Source organism: Dromiciops gliroides, chromosome 1 (assembly GCF_019393635.1).
Source record: "Dromiciops gliroides isolate mDroGli1 chromosome 1, mDroGli1.pri, whole genome shotgun sequence".
NCBI lineage: Eukaryota > Metazoa > Chordata > Mammalia > Microbiotheria > Microbiotheriidae > Dromiciops > Dromiciops gliroides.
In genome coordinates this window covers 572,421,923-572,449,708 of record NC_057861.1, presented here as the reverse complement: position 1 = coordinate 572,449,708, position 27,786 = coordinate 572,421,923, and the positions used below count along the sequence as shown (strand labels likewise).

The following is a 27,786-nucleotide window of genomic DNA, read 5'->3' as shown; positions in this document are numbered from 1 at the left end:
CCTTAAAAACCAGTCTAGGCCAAATGGTAAAAGAGGTACAAAAAAACCAATGAGGAAAAGAATATCTTGAAAAGCTGAATTGGCCAAATGGAAAAAGAGGTACAAAAGCTCTCTATAACTCCTTAAAAATTAGGATTGAGCAAATGGAAGATAATGACTTTATGAGAAATCAAGAAACAATAAAGCAAAACCAAAAGAATTAAAAAATAGAAGGCCATGTGACATATCTCACTAGAAAAACAATTTACTTGGGAAATTGTCCTGATATTTTAGAACCAGAAGGTAAAATAGAAATCGAAGAATCCACCAATCACCTCCTGAAAGAGATCCTAAAATGAAAACTCCCAGGAATATTATAGACAAATTCCAGAGCTCCCAGGCCAAGGAGAAAATATTGCAAGCAGTCAGAAAGAAACAATTCAAGTATTGCAGAGTCACAGTCAGGGTAACACAAGATTTAGTAGCTTCTACATTAAAGGATCAGAGGGCTTGGAATATGATATTCCAGAGGGCAAAGGAACTGGGATGACAACCAAGAATCACCTACCCAGCAAACCTGAGTATAATTCTTCAGGGGAAAATGGGAATTCAATGAAAGAGAGGACTTCCAGGCATTCTTGATAGGAAGACCTGAGCTGAATAGAAAATTTGACTTTCAAATACAAGATTCTAGAGAAGCATAAAAAGGTAAACAGGAAAAAGAAATCATGAGGGATATTAAAAGGTTAAACTGTTTACATTCCTACATGGGAAGATGATACTTGTAACTCATAAAAACTTTCTCATCTAATTAGGGCAGGTGTATGGAGTATATTTAGACAGAAGGCACAGGTGTGAGTTGAATATGAAGGGATGATATCTTTAAAAAAATAAAATCAAGGGGTGAGAGAGGAATGCACTTGGAGAAAGGGAAAGGGAGAGGTGGGATGGGGTAAAGTATCTCACATAAAAGAAGCAAGAAAAAACTTTTACAATGGAGGGGAAGATGGGGAAAATGGGGGAAGGTGCTGTATAGTGAGTGAACCTTACTCTCATAAGAATTGGCTCAAAGAGGGAATAACACACACTCAATTGGGTATAGTAATCTTTCTTACCCTGTAGGAAAGTAGTAGGGGAAGGTTATATGGGGGGTGGGAGGTGATAGAAGGGAGGGTAGATTGGGAGAGGGGGGCAGTGAGAAGCAAAACACTCTTGAGGAGGGAAAGGGTGAAAGGAGATACAGATTAGAGTAAATGACATGGGGAGGAAGTATGTTGGAGGGAAATTCAGTTAGCAATAATAACTGTGAAATGATGAGCAGGATGGTCTCAGAAAAACCTGGAAAGACTTACATGAGCTGATGCAAAGTGAGATGTACTGTATAAAAAATAACAGCAATATTATAAGATGATCAGCTGTGAATGACTTGGCTATAATGCAGTGAGTGATCCAAGACAACTCTGATGGACTTATGAAAACTGTGATCCATCTCCAGAGAAGGAACTGATGGTGTCTGAATACAGATTGAAGCATTTTTTTTTTGGTTCTTTTTCTTAAGGTTTTTTTTTGTCTGTTTTCTTTCACAACCTGACTAATGTGGAAATGTTTTGCATGACTACACATATATAACTTATATTGAAATGCTTGTGTTTTTAAGGGGTGGGTGGTGCAGAGGAAGAGAGGAAGAGAATTTTGACCCAGAGTTTTTAAAATGAACATTAAAATTGTTTTTTACATGTAATTGGGATAAAAACAAAATTCTAAATAAATATGTAATGCAGAAAACAAGAAATCTGTGGTCTACAAGTCTTAAGCCTTGCATGTTGCTTTAATTTTTGTTAGTCAAGCCAGAAAACCCTAACTAACATCTCAGTAACTTTTTAAAAGTGCACTTAAGAGGAAGCTAGGTGATGCAGTGGATAGAGCCCTGGCCCTGGAGTCAGGAGGACCTAAGTTCAAATCCAGCCTTAGACACTTGACACTTACTAGCTGTGTGACCCTGGGCAAGTCACTTAACTCCAATTGCCTCAAACAACAAAAAAAGTGCTCTTAAAAAAGCACAGATTCCCAATCATCCCAAACCCTGCAAAATATACCGAATAATAGTTTAATTAAAAGAAGTTCTTCCCCTTCTCTTTTCTTCCCTTCCTATCCCCCTATTTTTCCCAATTACATGTAAAAACAATTTTAAGCATTTTTTTTTAAAGTTTTGAGTTTCAAATTCTATCCCTCTCTCCCTCCCTCCCTACCCCTGCCCCAGATGGTAAGCAATCTGATATAGGTTATATATGTACAATCATGTAAAACATTTCCATATTAGTCATTTTGTGCAAGACTCAAAAAAGGAAAGAAGGAAGGAGGGAAGGAAGAGAAGGGAATGGAAGGAAGGAAGGAAGGGGGGAAGGAAGGAAGGGAAGAGAAGGAAGGAAAGAATGAGGGAAGGAAGAAAAATGAGAGAAAGAAAGAGAAAAATAGTATGTTTCAGTCTATATTCAGATAATATCAATTCTTTCTCTGGAAGCATTTTTCATCATAAGTTCTCTGAGATTGTTTTGGATCACTGTATTTCTGAGAATAGCTAAGTCATTCACAGTTGATCATAGTACAATATTGTTGTTACTGTGTATAATGTTCTCCTGGTTCTGTTCACCTGACTTTGTATCAGTTCATTTAAGTCTTTCCAAGGTTTTCTGAAATTATCTTGCTTGTAATTTCTTATAACATAATAATATTCCATTACAATCATATACCACAGCTTATTCAGCCATTCATTGTATGTTTGAGAAATGAGGCCTTGCTGCAAAATTTTCCCCCAATTTTCTGCTTTCCTTTTAATTTTGGTTGCATTGGTTTGGTTTGTGTAAAAACTTTTTAATTTTATATAATCAAAATGATCTATTTTACATTTTGTAATGCTCTCTACATTTTCTTTGATCCTAAATTCTTCCCTTATCCATAGATCTGACAGGTAAACTATTCCATGCTCTCCCAATTTGTTTATGGTATCACCCTTTATGTGTAAATCATGTACCCATTTCAACTGTTTCCTGGTATACAGTCTGAGATATTGGTCTGGACCAAGTTTCTGCCATACTGTATTTCAGTTTTCCTAACCTGCTCTTTTTCTGACATGTCCCTTTCTTGGGCAGCTTAGTTAGTAGCCCTTTACTTCCAAGGATTTGTCATATTGGTGCCAGACTTAGTGCAGACCCCCAATTGATTTATTCAGTTACAGTTTGAAACACCCAAGGTCAAGGGATCTACCAGCCTTAGCTTCCCTTGGAGCAAGGATTATAGGTCTAGGCCACCACACTAAACAGAGACTGAGATTTTTTTTGTACACTTTGACTTTTTTGTTTTGTTTCATTTTGCTTTGAGTACTTTAAGTAGCTGTGTCATGTCTAGCCAGTTAGGAAGAGAAGGAAGTTATCTTTTCTTCCTTAACTAGGCCAAGTCAAATTCATAAAACCATAAGAAGGTTTATATTTCTCTGCTGGGCACTGTGAGCTATTCTGATATGATCTGATTAAACATAAAGCTCCCTTTTTGGCAAATCATTTTAATGAATGAAATGATTGGATGCTTAGTAAGTCTCATCATTCTGAATCTTAATGCTGAGCCTATAAAAATGTAGTTGGTCCGTAGTGTGAGGAAAACAACTCCTGCCCAATAATTCTCTGGAACTCAGATGCAGTGATGTGTCAAAGACTCATTTATTGTCATTCTCACGAGAAAGGGGCACCCCAGTGTGCAGTTAATGGGCACCAAAAATGGAGGTTCCCAGGCCCTGTTTTATCTCCTAGTCCCTAATATGAATAGCCTCTCCCCTTTTTCATCATTGGTCTGATTACTCAAGGGTTACATTCTATGCACAAACACTAGCTAACCAGAACACAGCATTTAGACCCTTATTTCTTGATCTAAATATGTGAGGGGAGTCTTAATTAGCCTTTGAATTAACTCTCATTGAGAGGAAACCATTGTCCAATAATTCTCACACCTAAAAACAGTCTGCTGGTGGACAGATTCTGATGTCTCCCTTAGCTGATCTCTGAAAACCAAGAAGGATTGTGTTTATACCTGAAAAGACATAAGTTCTTTCCCTTCATTTTACAAGGTTGGAAGAGCTAAAATCTTTCAAGAGACAAGCAAAGTGTTCTGAATACACCTTGAGTTTCGACACAGAGACTCAGAAAGAGAGGATGGAAGAGTGTCTCCTAGCACTAGGTCATCACTCTGAATTTATAAGGAAGAATTGAAAGGAAGTAAACAGGCAATTATTAAGCACTACTATCTGCAGGTACTGCACTATGTTCAAGCTCATTTAATCCTCACAATTACCCTGGGAGGTAGGCACTATTTTGATCCTCATTTTACAGATGAAGCAACTGAGACAGACAGAGGTTATGATCTGCCCAGGGTTAGACAACTAGTACATGTACAGTGTCGCCTCAGGAGCAATACTGTAGCTATTCTTTGGTTGTTGGGAATAGCAAGAGTGAAACTCCTGCCTCCTCATTTCCTACTTTGTCCTGGATCTCTTCCTGAGAGTTATTTTACATTTCTTATTTCCTTTAGCAAAAAAAAAAAAGTGTTCATTTTCTGTAGTGGCTAAGTATTCTGGGAGGAAAAAATAAAGCAGTTTCTCTAAAATAGTGTTCACTGTGTGCATGTGTATCCTTGGGGAGAAAGTAAGAACCATGAAGTGTGGGTTAAGCTTGGCTATCCACATAGAGAAAAAGAAATGCTTTCTGAATTGCTGGATTACCAATGTGGGGCTTAAAATAAACCAAAGAAAATTTTATTGAAGTATTAAGTTCCCCAGAAGCCAAGATCAAAATGAATTTATATTGTTTCTGGATTCCCTTTGGCAAATAATGACAAAGTCGTGGTTTTATGGAAAAGAGATTTGATAATAAAATAGCTAACATTTATATAGCACTTACTTTGTGCCAAGCACTATGTTAATTGCTTTACAATTATTAAATCATTTGACCCCCATACCAACCCTGGGCGGTAAGTGCTATCGGTTACCCATTTTACAGATAAGGAAACTGAGGCAAACAGGAGTTAAGTGACTTGCCCAAGGTCACAGCTAATAAATATCTGAGGCCTGATTTGAACTAAGGTCTTCCTCACCGTAGGCCCAGCACTCTATCCACTGTTCCAGCTAGTTGCCCCAAGGCACATATGGGTGAGTTTGCTGAGGTAATAATGCCTCTGTGTTATCTTTTTATTTTTATTTTTTTGTGGGGCAATGAGGGTTAAGTGACTTGCCCAGGATCACACAACTTAGTGAAGTGTCTGAGGGCAGATTTGAACTCAGGTCCTCTTGAATTCAGGGCCAGTGCTTTAGCCACTGTGCTACCTAGCTGCCCCTCTATGTTATCTTAACTACAGTAATAGCCACCCCCAGTCTCTCCAGCTACTTTAATTTCAACAAGGTCACCCCAAGTAGAATTTGGGGTTCAGACGTGGATGTTCACTTAAGGCATGCTGTGTGCCAGCCATTCCCTAATATCTCACACAAAATTTAGTACTTTGTATGTCATTTTAAATTTTGTTTTACAAGTTGTTTTTATTAATTTATCAAAAAAATTATTGAAGTTTTGTATAATGGAAGAATTAAAAAAGCATCCTTTATGACTTAATATTCAGTAAATATTTAGGGTAGCTAGGTGGTTGAGTAGATAGAGCATCAGACCTGGAGTCAGGAAGACCTGAGTTTAAAACTGACCTCAAACACTTACTGTGACCCTGGACAAGTCACTTAATCCTGCTTGCCAATTTTCCTCATTTATAAAATAAGCTGGAGAAGGAAATGATATCTTTTCTAAGAAAACCCCAAATGGGGTCACAAAAAGTCAGATAGGACTGAACAACAAAATTTAATAAATATTTGCCTTAAAAAAATAAAATTGCTGGGTACTCACCCTATTGAAATTGTCAAAAAAGAGAATTGTCCCCCACAGAAATAGAATGAGAACAGCTATATCTTACAGGACCAGAGTGAAGCACAATTTGGTAAAAAGCCTACCCCAGAGACAGAGTGAGGAACACCAGAAAACTGCCCTTTATGAAAACAGAGAGAGAAAGAGACTATTTCTTCCATGGTGCAGAGTAGGAAAACACCCATTTATTATTATTCTAACTTGTAAAACAAAGCATGCATGCATGGAAGCTTCTCAATTGAGACAGATAGTTGTCGGGGGGCGGAGAGGGTCTGCACTCCTCTGGACAGTTAAGTTTTATGGCATCATTGCTATAGGTCCAGCATCTGATTAATTCCCTGCAACAGTTAGTTAGCAACAGGATGTTATTCCTTTCATTTGCACAACACAGATTAGCCTGACAGTGTGACAAGGGAATATGAAATAAGGGATCTTTGCAGATAAAGGTATCTCTTGAAAGGTCCACAAACCCCAAAAGGTTCAGGAATGTTCGGAATGTATAAGACAGGGAGTCTCTAGTAGATAAGAATGTCTCTGGAAGGATCATGAACCACCAAATGGCTGGGGGGGGGGAGGGGGGGAGGCCCGAGCATGTGTGAATTGTCTGCTGTAGATAAGGATGTCTCTGGAAAGTGGTCCATAAATTCCCAAATGACTCAGGGTCTGTTTGGTATGTTCTATTATTGGCCTCAGGATTTTTCTGACTACTTACACATGCTGCCAGGTTCACACTCTATCACCATAAAGGATTTTTCCATTTTCTTTTTCATTTATTTATTTGTTTGTTTGTTTACTTTTTTTTTTCTTGAGGGGGAATGAGTCCAGATTTGAACTCAGGTCCTTCTGAATCCAGGGCCAGTACTTTATCTACTGCACCACCTAGCTGCCCCCTGTTTGTTTACTTATTAATCATAAAAGTATTTTATTATTTTCCAATTCCATGTAAAGATAGTTTTCAACATTTGTTTTCATAAGATTTTTGGTTCCAAATTTTTCTCCCTCCTTCCCTTCCCTCCCTACTCTCCAAGACAGAAAGCAATCTGATATGTTATGTATGTACAATCACATTAAACATTTCTGAATTAGTTAGTTTGTGAACAAAAGGGAAAAACCTCAAAAAAGAAAAAACAAAAACAAAAGTAGAAACAGTATGGTTCAATCTGCCTTTAGAATCCACAGTTCTTTTTTCTAGATGTGGAGAACATTTTCCATCATGAGTTCTTTGGAATTGTCTTGGATCATTGTGTTGCTGAGAAGAGCTAAGTCTATCACAGCTGATCATCACACAATGTTGCTATTACTGTGTGCAATGTTCTCCTGGTTCTGCTCACTTTACTCAGTATCAGCCCACTTAAAAGAGCGGCTATAAATATTTTTGTACATGTGGGTCCTTTTCCCTTTTTTATGATCCCTTTGGGATACAGACCTAGTGGTGGTGTTACTGGGTCAAAGGGTATGCACAGTCCTATAGCCCTTTGGGCATAGTTCCAAATTGTTCCCCATACTGGTTGGATCAATTCACATCTCCACCAACAATGCATTGGTGTTCCCATTTTTCCCCAGCTTCTCCAACATTTATTATTTTCCTTTTTTGTCATATTAGCCAATCTGATAGGTGTCAGGTGGTACCTCAGAGTTGTTTTAATTTGCATTTCTCTAATCAACAGTGATTTAGAGCATTTTTTCATACAGCAATAGATGGCTTTTATTTCTTCATCTGAAAACTGCCTGTTCATATCCTTTAACCATTTCTCAATTGGGGAATTACTTGGATTCTTATAAATTTAATTTAGTTCCTTATATATTTTAGAAATGAGAGCTTTATCAGAAACACTAGCTATAAAAATTGTTTCCCAACTTTCTGCTCCCCTTCTAATTTTGGATGCATTGCTTCTGTTTGTACAAAACCTTTTTAATTTAATGTAATCAAAATCATCCATTTTGCATTTCATAATATTCTCTGTCTCTTGTTTGGTCATACATTATTCTTTTCACCATAGATCTGAGAGATAAACTATTCCTTCATCTCCTGATTGACCTATGGCATCACCCTTTATGTATAAATCATGTACCCATTTTGACCTTGTTTTAGTATACAGTATAAGATGTTGGTCTATGCCTAATTTCTGCCATACTGTCTTCCAGTTTTCCCAGCAGTTTTTTATTAAATACTGAGTTCCTATCCCAGAAGCTGGAGTCTTTGATTTTATCTTTTAAAAAAATATTTATTTGAATTTTATTTTCCAAATTACATGTAAAAGCAAATTTTGACATCAATTTTTTTTAAAACTTTGTGTTCCAACTTCTCTTCCTCCCTCCATTCCCACCCCCACCACAAGAATTCAAGCAATTCAATATAAATTATACAAGAGTAGTCATGAAAAACACCTCTACATTAGCTACATTGTGAGAGGAAACAGATAAAAACAAAACTTTAGATTGAGGAATTGTCAAAGAAAAATGTGTTTTGGTCTGTTTTCAGATACCATCAGTTTTTTCTGTATAGGGATTGCAATTTTCATAAGTTCTTCAGAGTTATATTGGATCATTGCCTTGCTGAAAATAACCATGTGCTTCCAGGAAGATCATCTTACACTATTGCTGTTATTTTGTATACAGTACATTTCATTCTGCTTCAGTTCATGTGGGTCTTTCGAGGTTTTTCTGATAGCATCCTGTTCATCATAACTTTTATATAGTACCTTAAACTCGACAAAGAATTTTCTTCACAATAGCCCAGCAGAGTAGGTAGCATACGTTTTGCCATTGTAGTCAATCATCATAACTATTTCCCTCCATCCTATTCCCTTCCAATGATATTTACTCTATTTCCTATCTTATTTTGCCCTATTCCTCCGGAAAAGTGTTTTGCTACTGACTGCCCCCTCCCCTGCTCTACCCTCCCTTCATTCATCCTTCCCTCCTTATCCTCTTCCCCTCCTAATTTCCTGCAGGTTTAGATAGATTACTCCTCCCAATTGGGTGTGCATGTTATTCCCTCCTCGAGCCCACTCTGATAAGGTTAAGGTCTTTGAGCTAATTCTGTTTTCTAAATTTTTCCTCTTCCCTCCCTCCTCAACTCTCCCTGTGAAATCAAGCAATTGAATATATATCATACATGTGGTGTTATGCCGAACTTCTTCACCTTCCTTTAAAGTGCTTTGTTTTTTACAGCTCCCTCCCCCAAACTTCCTTTCCCTCCTTCCCCTCTTCCCGCCCCCCACCATCTCCTTCCCCTCCCACTTTTGCTCAGAGCAAAAATATATTACTATACCCACTTGAGTATGTATGTTGTTCCTTCTTTGAGCCAATTCTGATGATAGTAAGGTTCACTCCCTCCCCCGCTCCTTCCCCCTCTTCCCCTCCCCTCCATAAGCTTTTTTCTTGTTTCCTTCATGTGAGCTACCTCTCCCCAGTCCACCTCTCCCCTCCCCCCTCCCCCAGTGCATTCCTCCTACCCCTCAACCCTATTTTAAAGATGTCATCATGGGTTAGCTAGGTGGCACAGTGGACAAAGCACCAGCCCTGGACCCAGGAGGCCCAGAGCCCAAGTCCGGCCCCAGACATAAGATAACCCACCCTGTTTGCTCCACAAGGAACAAGGATACACGAAAAATAAATGCTTTACAAATACCATTCCTTAATATTCAGTTCAGACCTGTGTCTTCTGTGTATTCCTTACTGAAAAAGTTCTTATGAGTTGGAAGTATTATTTTCTCATGTATGAATGTACACAGTTTAACCTTTTAATGTCCCTTGTGATTTCTTTTTCCTGTTTACCTTTTTATGGTTCTCCAGGGTCTTGTATTTGAAAGTCAAATTTTCTATTCAGTTCAGGTCTTTTTATCACAAATGTCTGAAAGTCTTCTTTTTCATTGAAGTCCCATTTTTTCCTCTGAAAGTTTATAATTAGTTTTGCTATGTATGTAATTCTTGGCTATAGTCCCAGTTCCTTTGCCCTCTGGAATATCATATTCCATGCCCTCCAGTCCTTTAATGTAGATGCTGCTAGATCTTGTTTTATTCTTATTGAAGCTCCAAAGCATTTGAATTCCTTTTTTCTAGCTGCTTGCAATATTTTCTCCCTGACCTGGGAATTCTGGAATTTGGCTATAATATTCCTGGAGGTTTTCCTTTTGGCACCTCTTTCAGGAGGTGATTGGCGGGTTCTTTCAATTTCTATTTTAGCTTCTGCTTCTAGAATATCAGGGCAATTTTCCCTGACAATCTCTTGGAGGATGGTTTCTAAGCTCTTATTTTGGTCATGGTTTTCAGGTATTCCAATGATTTTCAAATGATCTCTCCTGGATTTATTTTCCAGGTCAGCTGTTTTTTCAAGAAGGTATTTCACATTGCCCTCTATTTTTTCATTTAATTGGATTTGCTTTACTGTGTCTTGGTTTCTCCTATGGTCACTAGCTTCCATTTGTTCAATCCTAATTCTTAGGAAATTATTTTCATCAGACAGCTTTTTTTATCTCCTTTTCCATTTGACTTTTCAAACTGTTGACTTTTTCTCATGACTCTCCTGCATCACTCTCATTTCTCTTTCCATTCTTTCCTCCCTCTATCTAAATCTTCCTTCTATCTCTCCTCTTTCTCTTCAAAGTCCCTATTGAGATCTTCCATGGCTTGGGACCAATTCATATTTTTCTTGGAAACTTTGGATGTAGGGGCCCTGAGGTTGTTATCCCCTTCTGAGGGTGCACTTTGATCTTCCTTGTTGCTGAAGAAACTTTCTACAATTCTCAACTTTCTTTGCTTCCTCATCTTGCTGTCTTTTAATTGACTTTTGTTTGTTTTTTTGTTTTTGGTGAGGCAATTGGGGTTAAGTGGCTTGCCTAGGGTCACACAGCTAGTAAGTGTTAAGTGTCTGAGGCTGGATTTGAACTCAGGTCCTCCTGACTCCAGGGCCAGTGCTCTATCCATTGTGCCACCTAGCTGCCCCTTTTAATTGACTTTTAACTTCCCACTGGGGGGGGGGGGCAGGGCTGCTTCTAGGCTATACTACTGTCCCCAGCTTCAGAGGGTCCCAGGTGTTTTGGGTTGAGAGAGGGCAGGTTTTTCTCTTGCCTAGCCTGTTCTCTGGTCCGAAGTTAACCTCAAGCCAACTTGATAGTTAACCAGCCAGCAGAGCTGTGGTGGTTCTTACCATCAATGAGCCTGAGCCCCTCCCCAACCTGGGCCTCCTGCCACTCAGGATTTCTTCCTGGTTCCCATTGGGGTGGGGCAGCTGAATTCCTCCCTAGGTCCTGCTGATACCCCTGCACTTTTCCCCCCAGCCAGCTGTTCAGCCCTCTCATCTGACTGCAAGCTCAGTTCCAGAAGATGCTGGTGCTGCAGCTGATTCAGAGGCTTGGGGATTAAATTCCTCTGGTATGGCATATCTGGGGTCTCTGTGCAATCGCGGTGTTGGACTTTACTCGCAGCCCAGCACAGCCCCCTTTAATCTATCTATGCCTGGAAAATAATCTCAGCCCATATTTTTGTGGGTTTTTCTGCTCCAGGGGTTCTTTTATTGTTCTTTTTGGGGTAATTGTATCAGGAACTCTGTGCATTTAATGTCTTTCCTCTGCCATCTTGGCTCTGCCCCCCCCTTTTGGTTTTATCAAACAGTAGATTACTGTAGTCATTTGCCACTGTGTCTCTTGTGCTTAACCAATCTATTTCTTAGTACCAAATAGTTTCAATGACTGCTGCTTTATAGTATAGCTTCGGATTTGGTACAGCTAGCCCACCTTCCTGTGCATTTTTTTTTATTAGTTCCCTTGATATTCTTGACCTTTTGTGCTTCTAGATGAATTTTGTTATTATTTTTTCTAGTTCTGTAAAATAATTTTAGGTAGTTTGATTGGTATGGCACTGAATAAGTAAATTAATTTAGGTAGAATTATCAATTTTAGTATATTAGCTCAGCCTATCCATGAGCAATTGATAGCTTTCCAATTATTTAGATCTGATTTTACTTGCGTGAAAAGTATTTTGTTATTGTGTTCATAGATTTCTTGGGTTTGTCTTGGCAGGTAGACTCTCAAGTATTTTATATTGTCTATAGCTAATTTAAGTAGAATTTCTCTTTCTATCTCTTGCTGCTGAGCTTTGTTGGTCATGTATAGAAATCCTGATGATTTATGTGAATTTACTTTATATCCTGCACCTTTGCTAAAGCTGTTAATTGTTTCAAGTAGTTTTTTAGTTGATTCTCTAGGACTCTAAGTATACCATCATATCATCTGCAAAGAGTGATGGTTTTGTTTCTTCCTTGCCTATTCTAATTCCTTTAATTCCCTTTTCTTATCTTATTGCTAAAACTAACATTTCTAGTACAGTATTAAATAATATTGGTGATAATGGACATCCCTGTTTCATCCCTGATCTTATTGGAAATGCTCCTAACTTATCCCCATTACATAAAATGCTTGCTGATGGTTTTAGGTAGATATTGCTTATTATTTTAAGGAAAATTCCACTTATTCCTATGCTTGCTAGTATTTTTAATAGGAATAAGTGCTGTATTTTGTCAAAAGCTTTCTCTGCATCTATTGAGATAATCATATGATTTTGGTTAGTTTTCTTATTGATGTGGTGATTTTTCCATTTTCTACAAAATGATGCCTACATTCCTGTGGATCCAGGATAATCAATTCTCCCCACTTCCAACACTTTAGTAGATGTAATAAAGCTAAAAATGAATAGCTAAAGAGAGGCTCAAAGAGGAAAAGGCTTCCCAAATGGGCAGCTTGGGAGGTGGGTGTACTGGTGCTGGTTAGTGGGTGGTTGTACATATAAAAAGCTCAAGTCTTTTTTAGCACCAGCTGATGGAACCATCTCTTCCTCCTCTACTGTCTACCTCCTTGAGTCACTGTCCTGATGGAAAGTTCTGATCTCCCAGTGATTGCCCCATTTCAGAGACAGCTGCACCTCAGCATTTTCTCCTCTATCCTCCCTTAGATGTAGTTTGAGACAGTGACTACATGATCACCCACACCAAGTACAGGTGAATACAGAGATAGGGATTAGTAAATTTAGGTTATATTCTTATACCATTTATCAGGCACTTACTACCAACATATGTCTTCAGCAAGAATATAGCCCTCTGAATCTTGGAAAGAAGGAATGTAGACATTTTACATATTGCTTTAGATTCCAATATTTTGATATCTAGCTGTCATTAGATAAGTTAAACATTAATTAATAGGTTTTTTTGGAATCTCATTTGCTGTTCTCAGAGCCTTCTAGGAAAAGAGGGTAAGGTTTTCATGAAGTTTCATCATTCTTCTCACAAAACATGGTATATGTAAATTTGGATGCCTGCTAAAATTTTCTTGGTTCCTCTGCTATAAAAGTGTTCAGACCTCAGGGATAAGCCTCTTCCCACACACACCCTATTGCCTGCCACAACCAGACTACAGTCATTCTGACAAATAGCTACAGGTTTTAATGGTGTCATCATCAGATTTATTTTTTCCATTTCAGAAGTATTTGACTGATTTATTCTTTTATGCTGAAGATATTTTATGTTGAAGTATATTTCCCTCTTCCAGTTCTACCTCTACTCAGTACTCAAATACTCCAATCATTCTGTGATCTCATCAATCCAGAACTCCTAATGATGCAGATAAAGTCATTCATAACTATCTAATCTACTTGACTCTTGTCCACATCCTCCTATCAGTCCCTATATGGGTTTCACCCAATATTCTGGGCACCTTTCCTACAGAATACCATTGGAAAAATACCATTGGAGCACACGGATCATATGTCCATTATCTCTTACCAGTTGGTCTACCCAACTTTTTACTCATACATTTTGGCAACAGCTTTCACATATCTTCTCCTTTGTAATTTCTTGTCTGTAATGTGTTATATTTTGCCTTCACCCGCCATTCTCCTCTCTATTGTACTTTGGGTAAGCCTCAATTCATAGATGCATTTAAAAATGCATGCTGGATTGAATTAGCTGTGTTGCTCCATAACCTCCTTTATTAAATACATCTTACTAAAAATGAGATTTTAAATGGACTTCAAAGTGGATAGGACCAAGAAATCCTCAGGGAATTAGCATTCCTGGTGGGGACTTTGAGATATCACATTTAGAAATGATGAACCAGCATTTATTAAGTACCTAAGCACCTATTGTGTTTTGAACATTGTGCTAAATGGCTTAGATAGGAACAAAAATACAAGAGAATAAGTACTCTGAGATATTTGAACTCAATATTGCTTTTTAAAAAAGCAAAACAAAACAACAAGTAACATATACCCTCTCCTTTGGAACATTAAGGTTTTCTCTGTGAGACTTTCCCAGTTCTTCTTAGTTGTTAATACCTCTTCTTCCTCAAATTATTTCATATTTCATACATGTATCTGTCACATTGCCCAAGGAAAATGCAAACTCCTTAAGGGAAAACATTGGATCTCTTTATTTTTACATATTAGGGTGCCTAGAACATAGTAGGTGCCTGATAAATGTTTATGGAGTTGAATTAAAAACATAGTCAGATGAGTTCACATTTGTACTGTCTGTATTCATATGCTGATTTTATTCTGTAACAATTACTAGTATTTATTTTAGAAGGAGTATTACAGTGTGGTAATATGTTCTCACTCACTGAGGAAAATTGCTAGACTGCAGCTTGGTTGATTTGATGACTTTGGCTAGCTTAACAGTCAACTTGATAGAGACAGCTAGATGGCACAGTGGATAAAGCACCAGCCCTGGATGCAGGAGGACCTGAGTTCAAATCTGGCCTCAGACACTTGACACTTACTAGCTGTGTGACCCTGGGCAAGTCACTTAACCCTCCATTGCCCCACGAAGAAGAAAGGAAAAAAATAATCAACTTAATAACAAGAGGAGGTATCTATAGTATAGGATGCTTAGGTGATTAGCTACAGCTCAGTTCATTTTAATGGTCACCTGTAGTTATAACTTAAGGGTAGGCCAGATGTATGAGGTGACAAAATAAACATGGTTGGCCCTTTCCAGGACCACCCCCTATAGTAATACCAGCAGCGATACCATTTATTTCGTACTTATATGGTGCTTATAAGTTATTTTTAGGGTTTTTTTGAGTCCTTGGAGAAAAGACTAGGAAAACATTGGAAAACTGAAGAGGAAATAGTAAGAGAAAGAGATCTTCCAGTATTCTGCTCAGGTTTTTCTGCAATTTTGTGTCTAGTGATTGCACATTGCTTTTCTGTAATCTACTAGACACATTTGTGTCTAGTAGATTACTTAAGGACTTTGGATAGGCCTTGGCTAGGCTATTAGCATTGGAGCACTTGCATAGATACACATGTAGAAATATATGGATATATAGGGATATCTGTAAATATTTATGTAGTATTTCAATTATTTCTACATATGAATATAATTTTTCAAAATTTGTTATTGACTTCTTTTTTTTATACATCACTCTCATTTTCAAATATACTCCTCTCCCTTTCCCCTATCCATCAAGGCATCTCTTGTAACAAAGATTTTTTAAAAGAGAAAAATAGAGTTTAACAAAACCAACCAATATATCAAATAGGTCTGACAGCATCCACAATATTTCATACCTAAAGTCTACCACTTCTGCATCAAAGGAGGGAAATACATTTTCTCAATTCTTCTCCAAGGCTAAACTTTCTGGTCATCATACTTACTTAGGAGCACCTGAATATAAATGGAAAGTGAAATTTGGAAGCAATCTGCCAAAAGCTAAAAATAGCACAAAGCAGTGAAAAAGGAGTTAAAAAGGTTTCTTAAAAGTAAGGTCCTAGGGGCAGCTAGCAAGTGCAGTGGATAGAGCACCGGCCCTAGATTTAGGAGTACCTGAGTTCAAATCTGGCCTCAGACCCTTGACACTTACCAGCTATGTGACCCTGGGTACTTAACCACCCCCCCCCCCAAAAAAAGTAAGTTCCTACAGTTCTCCAGAGAAGTTGGAGCCTAGTCTCTTAGGAAATAGATGCAATAAATAAGTAGTTTTCCCTGATTATTATCAGGGGGAGTCAAAAAGGATGAGATATCTACTTTATCTCCTTGCCAGGAAAAAAACCTCAGAAGCATCCCACAGGGCTTATCCTGTTTGTTTTCCTAGCAAAATGAACCAAGGTTTGAATCCTGGTTCTGCTGCTTACTAGCAATGGGAAAGGTAATTTAATTTCTCTGGACTCCAATTTCCTAATCTGTAAAATGGGGAGACTGGAATTGGTGACCTATGAAGTCCCTGCCAGCTCCTAAGTGTGTTATTCTGTGAGCCTGTGATTTACAAAAGTGACAAGGACTTGAATAACCAATGGATTCGAATAGAAGAATATTAGGAGTTATCATTGATTTACTATCTTTACCTGAGGAATAAATGGATGGATCTCAGCTTGGAGAAAAGTTTCCAGTGTACCTTCAGCCCTTATCCCATTCAGCATTTTTGTTAGTGACTGGTAGACAACTAGATGGTGTGTTTAACAGATTTTTGGATGGCATAATATTGGGCATGACAGCAAATACATTAGATAGAGGAAATTATTTTTTTTTTGATCACTATATCAACAAACCAAATTAGCATGACATCGTTTTATAAGGATAAACGTAAAATGTTGTTCTTAGGCTCAAAAAAAAAAAAACAGCACAGAGTGAGGAAATATGGCTTAACAGGAAGTAATTCATTACAAAATTCCCCGAGGGGGCAGCTAGGTGGTGCAGTGAATAAAGCACTGGCCCTGGATTCAGGAGGGCCTGAGTTCAAATCCGGCCTCAGACACTTGACACTTACTAGCTGTGTAACCTTGGGCAAGTCACTCAACCCTCATTGCCCCACCAAAAACAAAAACAAAATTCCCCAGGAGTTCTAGTTGACTGCCCACTTAATATGAATTGACAATAAAAGATTGTGGCTTCCAGAAAAGCTAATGTGATTAGGCTGTATTAATAAAAGGATAGTGTCTCTCCAAAAATAGTCCCTTTATGTTTCACTGCATTGGTTATTCCACATTTAGAGTATTGTGGGTAGGCACTGGGCACCACATTTTAAGAGAGACACTGATAAACTAGGGAAGGAGATCCAGGAAGGGATCCAGAAGGAAAGCCCAGTAGGGAAGGAGAAGAGAGAAAAAGCATTTATTAAGACCTACTATGTGCCAGACACTATGCTAAGCACTTTACAAATATTATCACATTTAATCTTCACAAAAGCCCTGTTTAGTAGTTGCTATTATTATCATCCCTGTTTTACAAATGAGGAAATAAAGGCAGAAAGAGGTTAAGTAACTTATTCAGGATCACACAGTAAGTTTCTAAGGCCAGTTTGGAACTCAGGTCTTCCTGACTCATGGGTCAAAGTTCTGTTCTCTATACCACCTAGCTGCCCAGTAGTGAGGGAACTTGAAAAGTATTATAAGAGGAATGTTTGAAAGAACTAGGGATGTGTAACTTGGCGAAGAAAGAATAAAGGAAAAATGCTAGCAATCTTAAAATATTTGGAAGGTTGGTATGGAGAAGGATAAGGATTTGAAAGATCCTTTCTGGCCCTAGAACACAAACCTGGGGCCAATAGGCAGAAGTTACAGGGAGGCAGATTTTGGTTCATTAAATGGAACAATTTTATGATGATTAGAAGTAATATATTCTTTTTTTAAAAAATAATAAATATTTTTATTTATAGTTTTGAGTTCCAATTTTTATCCCTCCTTACCTCTCTCCTCTCTCCCCTCCCTGAGGCAGGAAGCAATCATATATGGGCTATACACGTGCAATTATGTAAAACAGAAGTAATGTATTCTAAATGAAGCAAAAATCATAAAACTGGAAGGACTCTAGAAAAAAACATCTGTTTTTGAGTGAGTGAATATCCAAATTCTTCTAAAATTTAAGTTATTCTCTTTTTAATGACCTTTCCGCGGGGGGGGGGGGGGTCCCACAACATCCCCACTAAGGATTATAAGTAGTTTAAAAAACGAGAAGTGCACAGGCACAGGCATAGGCAGTGCACAGGCTTATACAGAACATTATCAGAGAGACCTTGAAGGAAAGGCGCTGAAGCAGAAAATCCTGTCTACTCCAGTAGAGTGGTAGCTAGGGATAACTGTTTGGTATATTGTTGTTGTTGTTTACTTCTTTCCCATAAACAGTAAAAACAACAATAACTTCTTATGCTTCTAGAGTTTACAAAGTACTTACACTTTGAGGTTTACAAAAGGCTTTCGTCACAACCCTATGAGGTTTTGAAAGTGCCAGGATGGCATACTATTGATAAATAAGCTTGGCAAGCATCCATAACACAGTAACCAGAACAATGAGTCTGATCTTCACAGGAGGATCCTTTAAAGAAACCAAGGGCATTTAGTCAGGAGAGAAGACACAGGGAAGATGGGATGACTGTCTTCAAGCATTCAAAGGGCATGGAAAAGGGATTAGATACGGTTTCTTTGGCCCCAGAGAGACAAGACCAGGAAATAGGTAGAAGTGGCAAAGAAGCAAATTTAGTCTTGATATTAGGAAGGACTTCCTGTTAGGAAGAATGATCCAAAAGTGGAAAGTGTTGCTTTGAGAGGTAGTCTTCAAGTTTAGGTAGGATAACCACTTGTCACACATATTATAATGGAAATTCTTTTAAAGTATAGGTTGGACAAGGTGATTAGTGTTGAAAACCCTTCCTATGCTGAAATTCTGTTATTCTGTGATTCTATGATAATTAACAAAGTAACTTAATTTGCCATGAGGGAGGAGGTTTAAATATAATCTCATAGATTTTACTGACATTTGGTGAGGTGCAATATTTGTTGTTGTTCAGTTGTTTCAGTTGTGTCTGACTCTTTGTGACCCTATTTGGGGTTTTCTTGGCAAAGATACTGGGATGGTTTGCCATTTACTTCTTTTGTTTTTGTTTTTGTTTTGGTGAGGCAATTGGGGTTAAGTGACTTGCCCAGGGTCACACAGCTAGTGAGTGTTAAGTGTCTGAGGCCAGATTTGAACTCAGGTCCTCCTGAATCCAGGGCCGGTGCTCTATCCACTGCACCACCTAGCTGCCCCTTGACATTTACTTCTACAGCTCATTTTACAGAAAAAGAAACTGAGGCAAGTAGGATTAAGTGAGTTGTCTTAGGTCACATAGCTAGTAAGTGTCTAAAGCCAAATTTGAACTCAGGAAGATGAGTCTTCCTGACTCTAGGCCCAGCACTCTATCTACTGTGCCACCTAGCTGACTCAATATATATACATGCATACATACATACATATATATATATATATATGTGTGTGTGTGTGTGTGTGTGATATACATACTTATATAATCTATTAAAATATATACAACATGATAATATATACTTTACAATATGATGATAGAATGGTTTACCTTTTCAAAAAGGGACATAGTAGGTATAAGGGGAAGTATTGTCACTCTCAAGAGATAGTTAATGAAAGGGGTAAACTCACCACCAATGAAGAGGAAATTAAGATACTTATTAGGAACTATTTTGCCCAATCTTATGCCAATAAATTTGACAAACTAAATTAAATGGATGAATATCTATAAAATATAAATTACCCAGATTAAAAGAAGAAATAAAATACTTAAATAGCCCAATTTTAGACAAAGAAATTGAACAAGCAATCAATGAAGTTCCTAAGAAAAAATCCTCAGCACCAGATGTATTCACAAGTGACTCCTAACAAACATGTTAAAGAACAATTAATCCCAATGCTATATAAACCATTTGGGAAAATAAGTGAAGGAATCCTACCAAATTCCTTTTATGAGACAAATATGGTGCTGATACCCAGACCAGGAAGAGCCAAAACAGAGAAAGAAAATTATAGACCAATTTCCCTAATGAATATTGATGCAAATTTAAAAAATAAAATACTACCAAAGAGCAGTACATAACGATACTAACAATACATCACAAGGATCATACACCATGACCAGTTGGGATTTATACCAGGGCTGGTTTAATATTAGAAAAACTATCAACATAATTGATTCTATCAATAACAAAACCAACAGAAATCATATGATTATTTCAATAGATGCAGAAAAAGCTTTTGACAAAATACAGCACCCATTTCTGTTTAAAAAAATAAAACAAACCATAGAGAGCATAGGAATAAATGGAACTTACTTTAAAATGATAAGGAATCTAATAAGTGAGCACTGTCTGTAATGAGGATAAGCCTTCCCAGTACAATCAGGGGTGAAGCAAAGATGCCCATTATCACCCCCTATTATTTAATATTGTACTAGAAATGTTAGCCAAAGCAATAAGAAAAGAAAAATAAATCAAAGGAATTAGAATAGTTAATGAGGAAACAAAACTATTACTGTTCGCAGATATGATGTTATACTTAAAAAATCCTAGAAAATCAACTAAAAAACTACATGAAATTATTAATAACTTTAGCAAAGTTGCAGGATACAAAATAAACCCACATAAATCATCAGTACTGTATTACCAACAAAGTATTACCAACCAAAGTATTACCTATGTATTACCAACAAAGTCCAGCAACAGATAGAAAGAGAAAATCTATTTAAAATAACTGTAGATATTATGAAATATTTACTACTTGCCAAGACAAGCCCAGAGAACTATATGACCAGAACTATAAAACACTTTTCATACAGATAAAGTCAGATCTAAATAAATAATTGAGAAAATATTAATTGCTAATGGGTAGGCCAAGCTAATATAATAAAAATACAATCCCACCTAACTTAATTAATTTATTTAATGCCATACCAATCAAACTATCAAAAACATTTTATACATCTAGAAAATATAATAAGAGAATTCACCTGGAAGAACTAAAAGCTCGAGTATATCAAGGGAAACCAATGAAAAAATGTGAAAGAAGGTTGTCTAGCAGTACCAGATCTCAAACTGCATTATAAAGTGGTAATTATCAAAACAGTCTGGTAAGAAATAGAGAGTGGATCAGTGGAATAGAATGGGTACAAATTAAACTATAGTAAATGACTATAGTAATCTAGTATATGATAAACTCAAAGAGCCAAGCTTTTGGAACAAAAACTCATTATTTGACAAAACCTACTGAGAAAACTGGAAAACAGTATGGTAGAAACTAGGTATAGACCAACATCTTACACTGTATAATAAAATTAGGTCAAAATGGGTACAGGATTTACACATAAAGGGTGACAGCATAAGCAAATTAAGAGATCGTGGAATAGTTTATCTGTCAGATTTATTGACAGAGGAAGAATTTAGGACCAAAAAAGTTATAGGGAGCAATACAAAATGTAAAATAGATAATTTTGATTATGTAAAATGTAAAAGCTTCTGCCCAAACAAAACTTATGTAACCAAGATCGCTATTGATCAGAAAAATGCAAATTAAAACAACTCTGAGGTACCACCTCACACCTCTCAGAGTGGCAAATATAACAAAAATGGAAAACTTTGGATGTTGGAGGGGATGTGGGAAAGCTGGGACACTAATCCACTGATGGTGGAGTTGTGAAAAGATCCCACCATTCTGGAGAACAATTTGGAACTATGCCCAAAGGACTATAAAACCGTACATAACCTTTGATCCAGCAATACCACTGCTAGGTTTATATCCCAAAGACATCCCCAAAAAAGAGAAAATGACCTATTTGTACAAAATATATTTATATCAGCTCTTTTTTTGGTGGCTAAGAATTGGAAATCAAAGGAATGCCCATCAATTAGGGAATGGCTAAACAAACTGTGGTATATGATTGTGATGGAATATTTATGTGCTATAAGAAATGACAAGAAGGATGATTTTCAGAAAGGCCTGTGGAAAGACTTGTATGAACTGATGTATAGTGAAGTGAGCAGAACCAGGAGAATGTTGTGCTTGTCCAACAGCAATATCTTTTGATGAAGAACTGTGAATGACAATCCCAAGACAATCCCAAAGAACTAATGATGAAGCATACTATCCACCTCCAAAGAAAGAACTGATATTGATTGAACACAGACTGAAGCAATACTATTTTTCATTTTCTTTAATTTTTTTCTTTTCTTTAAGTTTTTTGTAAAAAATGACTAATGTGGTCATGACATAATCATAGATGTATAACCTGTATCTGATTGCTTATTGCCTCAGGGAGGGGGGGAGGGGAGGGAGGGAAGAAGGGATAAAAATTGGAACCCAAAACTATAAATAAAAATGTTTATTACATTAAAAAAAAGAAAGAAAATTACAGTAATATTTTTCTTCCATTATCAATGGGCAGTGACCAAGGGAGGTAACTCATGGAATATCCCCTAGGGAAGATAATGTAGCATAGTGGGACCTAGGTTTAGAATCAGAGCACCTGGTTGAAATTCATGCTTTGCTGCCTATGAACCATGTAGAAAGACCCACTGCAGAATGGGTGCCCAGAACCTGAAAACTGATCGTCTTTGTGCCCCACCTTTTATATTGTCTGGCATCCTGTGTCAGAGAGAGAGAATATGTTATAGAGAAGACAAAGTAATATCAGGATTAAAAAAGATCCATCACATTTAGCAAGTAAAAGTCCATTGATAACCTTGGATAGATCAGTTTAGAAAGCTATATTTACATTGTTGTTGTGGAGTGTGATTGGGTCACAGGGAAGTTAAGGTGATGACAGTAGAATCCTCTTTCTATGAGGTTAGCAGTGAAGGAGAAAAGATACAAGATGAGAACTTGTTCACACAGTTGGCAAAAGAATCCCTCCAATGCACAGATCTATCTGTACCCTTCTTGTCAGCTAGGTTGATAGCTATACTGAATCATAAGGATAAGGCACTACATCTGTCTCATCAGCTGGTAAGAATAAGACATTGATGTGAAATCTTTCTTCACACTCTGTGTGGAATGTATTCATGTGAATACTGTGCCTGTATGCATGTTCATATATTCCATAACTCTGTGTTACTTTGCTTAGGTTAAAATTTTTCTTCCATGTAAGCCAAGAGAGTGAAACCAGTAATCTCATGCTAGCACCATCACTGAGCAAAAAGCTGATGTATAGACATTGATGAAAAAAAGCTAGGAGGAAAGGAGTAAAATGTAGGTTACTTGAAAGCAAAGACTTTTTTTACATTGAAAAAAATTATTTGTTCTTTGTAAAAACTATCACAGTGGTGATTAATAGTACATAAAGGTGATTAATAAGACAATGTTGAATAGAATTGTTGAAGGCAAAGAGGTGGCCTCAATAGTCACTTATTCTTTGATAGTCATTAGGTCAGGATAAATAAGTAAAGATAGAGAACAATAAGTGTTGGGAGAACCAGTAAATGATATATGCTTCAATCAACCAACAAGCATTTAGTAAGTACCTACTGTGTGCCAAGCACTGTTCTTGGGGGTTTGAAGGCAAAAGTGAGACAGTTCTTGCCATCAAGATTATATCTAATGCGGAAGACAACATGTATAGGTATATGTGTGTGTATACATATATGTATGAAGTATAAAAAGTCTAAGAAACATAATTTCTGTATACTTAATACTTTTATTAATTATAGCTAGCAGATATGGATTTCTCTCATAAACCAAAGATGAATCATGGAGGCCAATCAACGTTAACATGCCCTTGGAAAAGTAGGTGTTCCTGAGGGATGTAAATCAACTTTGATTAGTTAACAATTAATGAGAGAATGAATATTATAATGAGAGGTGGGCTTAATCTAATGAGGGGCTAGAGATGTGACTTTGATTATGTCACTTGTATTCATTTCTACCCAGACCACCCCGTACATTTTATGCTATTGAGAACATTTTCCCTGAGCTGTTTCTGAATGCCTCTTGCTTTATGAACCATTCCTCTTCATTTTTATCTAAAAGCATGAAGTAGGTATACCTAATTCACGGATTGTAAATTTCCAAAATATGAATAGTTAACAATCATGATTGTATATCGTATCCTGCCACAGTCTAGATGAGTCAAAGGAAATAGGGTGAATTCAGTATGAAGTCAGTTAAATATTTCATATTTACTGCCTTGAATACCTTGAGAGATAACAGGAGAGGAGAGTTGAAAAAGAATAGAATAACATCACTCTTCTAACCCATATCCCCCTCTCCCTCGAGGATGAGGACACCAGGCTACTAGTACTTTTTCTGTCTTATGGGCAATATCCCATCTTTTATTCTTCCTCCCATCCCTGTTATTCAAAATCTTTGCCATCTGCCAATGCAAAATAAAAACAAAAAAACCATTTCCTTCTCTACTACCACTCTCCAAGCTCTCATCCTCATGAGAGGAGTAATGTATTACCCCTCCTCTACAGCCCCTATCCTCTTTTGCCCTTCCTTTCTATTGTGTCTTTTGGAAACCTCCCTTCCCCCCATCATTAACAAGCTATCCTTCACCCTAGATTTCTTCCTTTCATATTGTTTCCATTTTCTCATGCTCACAGAAATTTTGCTTCCCCAGGAAGATACCATATCTCCAGTACTGTGCTCCTCTCGTGCCTGAGATACTGAGTCAAGAGGAGTCAGCATACTCCTTGCTGCTACTTCTAGAATCTTCTCTCACCATCAATCAGGATCTTTTCTTCTGCTGAGGTTCCCTCCATCTGTCTATTTCACCTTGTCTAAGTCCTTTTTTGCTGAGGTCACTTCCTTCTTTCACAAGAGTTCTGGGGCAGCTAGGTGGCACACTGGATAGAGCACTGGCCCTGGATTCAGGAGGACCTGAGTTCAGATCTGGCCTCAGACACTTAACACTTACTAGCTGTGTGACCCTGGGCAAGTCTCTTAACCCTAATTGCCCTGCAAAAAAAAAAGAAAAAAAGAAAAAGAGTTCTGAACATGGCTCATAGTCTTGCCTGATGTGCTCATAACTGACAACTTCAATATAAATTGGTACACTGGCCAAGCACTGTGGCTTCTCAATTCATCTGCCTCCTTAGTTCCTATGCACCATGTCTTCTTTCCATTTCAGGCAGCCCAAGGATGATCATACCTTAGATCTGACTATCACCTGTAACTCACTGTTCTGCTTTTGTGATCCAGAAATTCTCTGCTCTGATCACAATCTCTTGTTTTCTTACCTCTCTATTGCGGTGTAATGGAAAGAACCATGGCTCTGAAATCAGAAGGCCTCAGTTAAAATATCACCCACCTGCTTGACATTGGACAAGTCACTTACACTTCTCTGTACCTCAGTGATCTTTCCTGAGAAATGAAGAAAGTAGATTATAGGGCTTGTCTGGCAGGAGCAAGATCTACCATGTAGGCTAGGCTGGTTTTTCCTTGAAAGGTACTAAAACCACCTTTGAAACTTAATGAACTTGGGGGCAGCTAGGTGGTGCAGTGGATAAAGCACTGGTGCTGGAATCAGGAGGACCTGAGTTCAAATCCAGACTCAGATACTTGACACTTACTAGCTGTGTGACCCTGGGCAAGTCACTTAACCCCCATTGCCCCACAAAAAAAAAGAAAGAAAAAAAAAAAGAAAAAGAAACTTGATGAACTCAGGGGACTAAGGCTTGGGCCATTGCCATAGCTTCCTGTTGGCTTAAGTATAAAAATCCAATATATGAAGAGTCAGCAGCTTTTAACTTGGACTTCTGATTGGCAGACCAGCACGACTGATATGGAGGCAGGGAAGTTTTCTCAAGTGAATCAATGATGCATCTTTGTTGAATATCATTTCCCTGCTATGGATTAGCAGACCTCCTTTTGCTAGCTATTAGATGGTCTACAAGTTTCTCCTTCAGAACTTGAAGCACCAGGCTAGACTGAGCTGGGCCAAACCTGCAACAGGAACTCTCCAGCTCTCCGTTTATGATCCTTTGTACCACTCCTTCTAAAGCTAAGCTTTAGGTGAACTTCCTTGTGATACAACCACTGTTCCTGCCATCTTTTTCCAGTCCATCACCCTTGCATCACCTTCTTTCCTTCTTTCAGAGTCAAAATATTCAGGTTCAAATCCAGGCTCTGCTAGTTACTTCTCAAGTGACCTTGGGCATGTTACCCTTTAGGTTTCTCATCTGTAAAATGAGAAGATTGGATTAAATTCTCTCTAAAGTTACTTCCTTAAAATTTCTTCATTCTTTTTAAAAAGAGATAGTTATTTCTAGAGAAATCCATAGCATGGTAGAAAATACCAGGAATAGTTTGACATGCATCCTAGATTTTTAAACAATGAATTGTGAAGAGTTCAAAGAAAGAATGGGTAGAAAAGTTGGTTCAGGATAGAACACAGGAGGTAAATGTAAAGGAAAACTTCGAGATTGTATTATCCTGCCTCACCCTCTTCATTTTATGCATGAGGCCCACAGAGGTCAAGTTCCTGCTCCAGGTCAGTACAGTAAGTGATAGTGACAGGATTTGAACCCAGATTTTTACCATAAATCCAGTCTTATTCCATTATAGGAGAAGCTCTCATGAATGAAATTTTTAGGTCAGCTTGCAAGTGGTTGAAATTAGTTCTGATATAGTTGTTTGTCCTTGGTTCTCAAAGAGGAACATGACAAATGTCTTTTCTCCTCCAAAGTCATCTGGGTCCAGTGCCAAGATATATATCAGGATGACTGGAGATGGACCCATTAAGATGGCCCACAAATAAGTCACCCAGGTAGTAAATGTCTAAGGGCAGACATTTACCTCCCAACTTCAGTCAGTGCTCTATCCACTGCACCACCTAGCTACTGGGTTTAGAGGAAAGAGGACCTGGGTTCTAATGCTGCCTCTGATACTTGCTGTCTTTGTGATCAGGGATGAGTCAGTTAAAGTCTCTGAGCCTTAATTTTTTCATCTAAAAAATTGAGATAATACTATGACCTACCTTAGTGGGCTGATGTGAAGATCAAATAAAATAATAGCTTTGTGAACTGGAAATCATTATCTATCTACCTGCTACAGCAGCAACACCAAACTATGAAACCATATTATAATATTATAAATATAATATTATAATATCACAAGCTCAATATGAGCAACTAGAGTGATGTGGAAGCCAAATGAACTAGTGCAATCTTAGGAGGAATTAATAAAAATTTCACATATAGAGTGAGGAATTTCTTCTTGTGTTCTATCCTGGTTAGATCACATTGAGAATATTGTGTCCAGGGCAGCTAGGTGGCACAGTGGATAAAGCACTGGCCCTGGATTCAGGAGGACCTGAGTTCAAATCCGGCCTCAGACACTTGACACTCACTAGCTGTGTGACCCTGGGCAAGTCACTTAACCCTCATTGCCCCCCCAAAAAACCAAAACAAAGAAAGAGAATATTGTGTCCATTTTGAATACTATATTTTAGGAGGTAAATTGAGAATATTATATTTATAATATTATAATATTTATTATAATAAAAACTCACATTTATGCAAATTAAATTTTGCAAAATGTTTTCCTCTCAATAAATCTGTTAAGTAGATACTTCAAATACTATCACTATTTTACGGATGAAGAAATGGAGTCTGACTCTAAGTTTCTCATTTATTCTACTTTGCCACCAGTTATCATATTATTGTTGTATTTAATTTTGTCCTTGTTTATAGATATTTATGTACATGTTTTATCTTATACTGCAAGCTCACTGAGAGCCGCTGTTAGTGCATTTCCATCTTTGTATCAGAATGAGGAACTCCCATAAAAGTAGCTTAATAAATATTTGTTGAATTAAATGGAAAAAAATAAATTCTGATAAGGGAAAAGAAAAGTTATCTAAAGAGACAGATTTGGTTATACAGGAAAATCATCGATGAGCTAAGAATTAAAATGCATGTTTTAGATAGGGATAGGAGTGAATACAAAATAGCATGAATACAAAAGAGTGATGAGACTCTGTAACCATAGTATCAGTAAGGCTAAAACCCAGTAGAAACTGAGACTTTCAATAAATAGATAATTAAAAGGCCACTTTAAAAAAAGAGCTGTATTGGGCAGGGAGAGGAATAAAAA

At 37.5% G+C, this 27,786-nt stretch overlaps 3 protein-coding genes across 4 annotated transcripts in view; 2 read left to right on the top strand and 1 right to left on the bottom strand.

Moving 5' to 3' along the window:
- Positions 1-27,786, top strand: part of GDA (guanine deaminase) — a 293,146-nt gene that overhangs the window by 100,152 nt on the left and 165,208 nt on the right. The gene's annotated exons all lie outside the window — the stretch shown is intronic.
- Positions 1-27,786, top strand: part of C1H9orf85 (chromosome 1 C9orf85 homolog) — a 311,173-nt gene that overhangs the window by 160,353 nt on the left and 123,034 nt on the right. The gene's annotated exons all lie outside the window — the stretch shown is intronic.
- Positions 1-27,786, bottom strand: part of C1H9orf57 (chromosome 1 C9orf57 homolog) — a 111,159-nt gene that overhangs the window by 14,648 nt on the left and 68,725 nt on the right. The gene's annotated exons all lie outside the window — the stretch shown is intronic.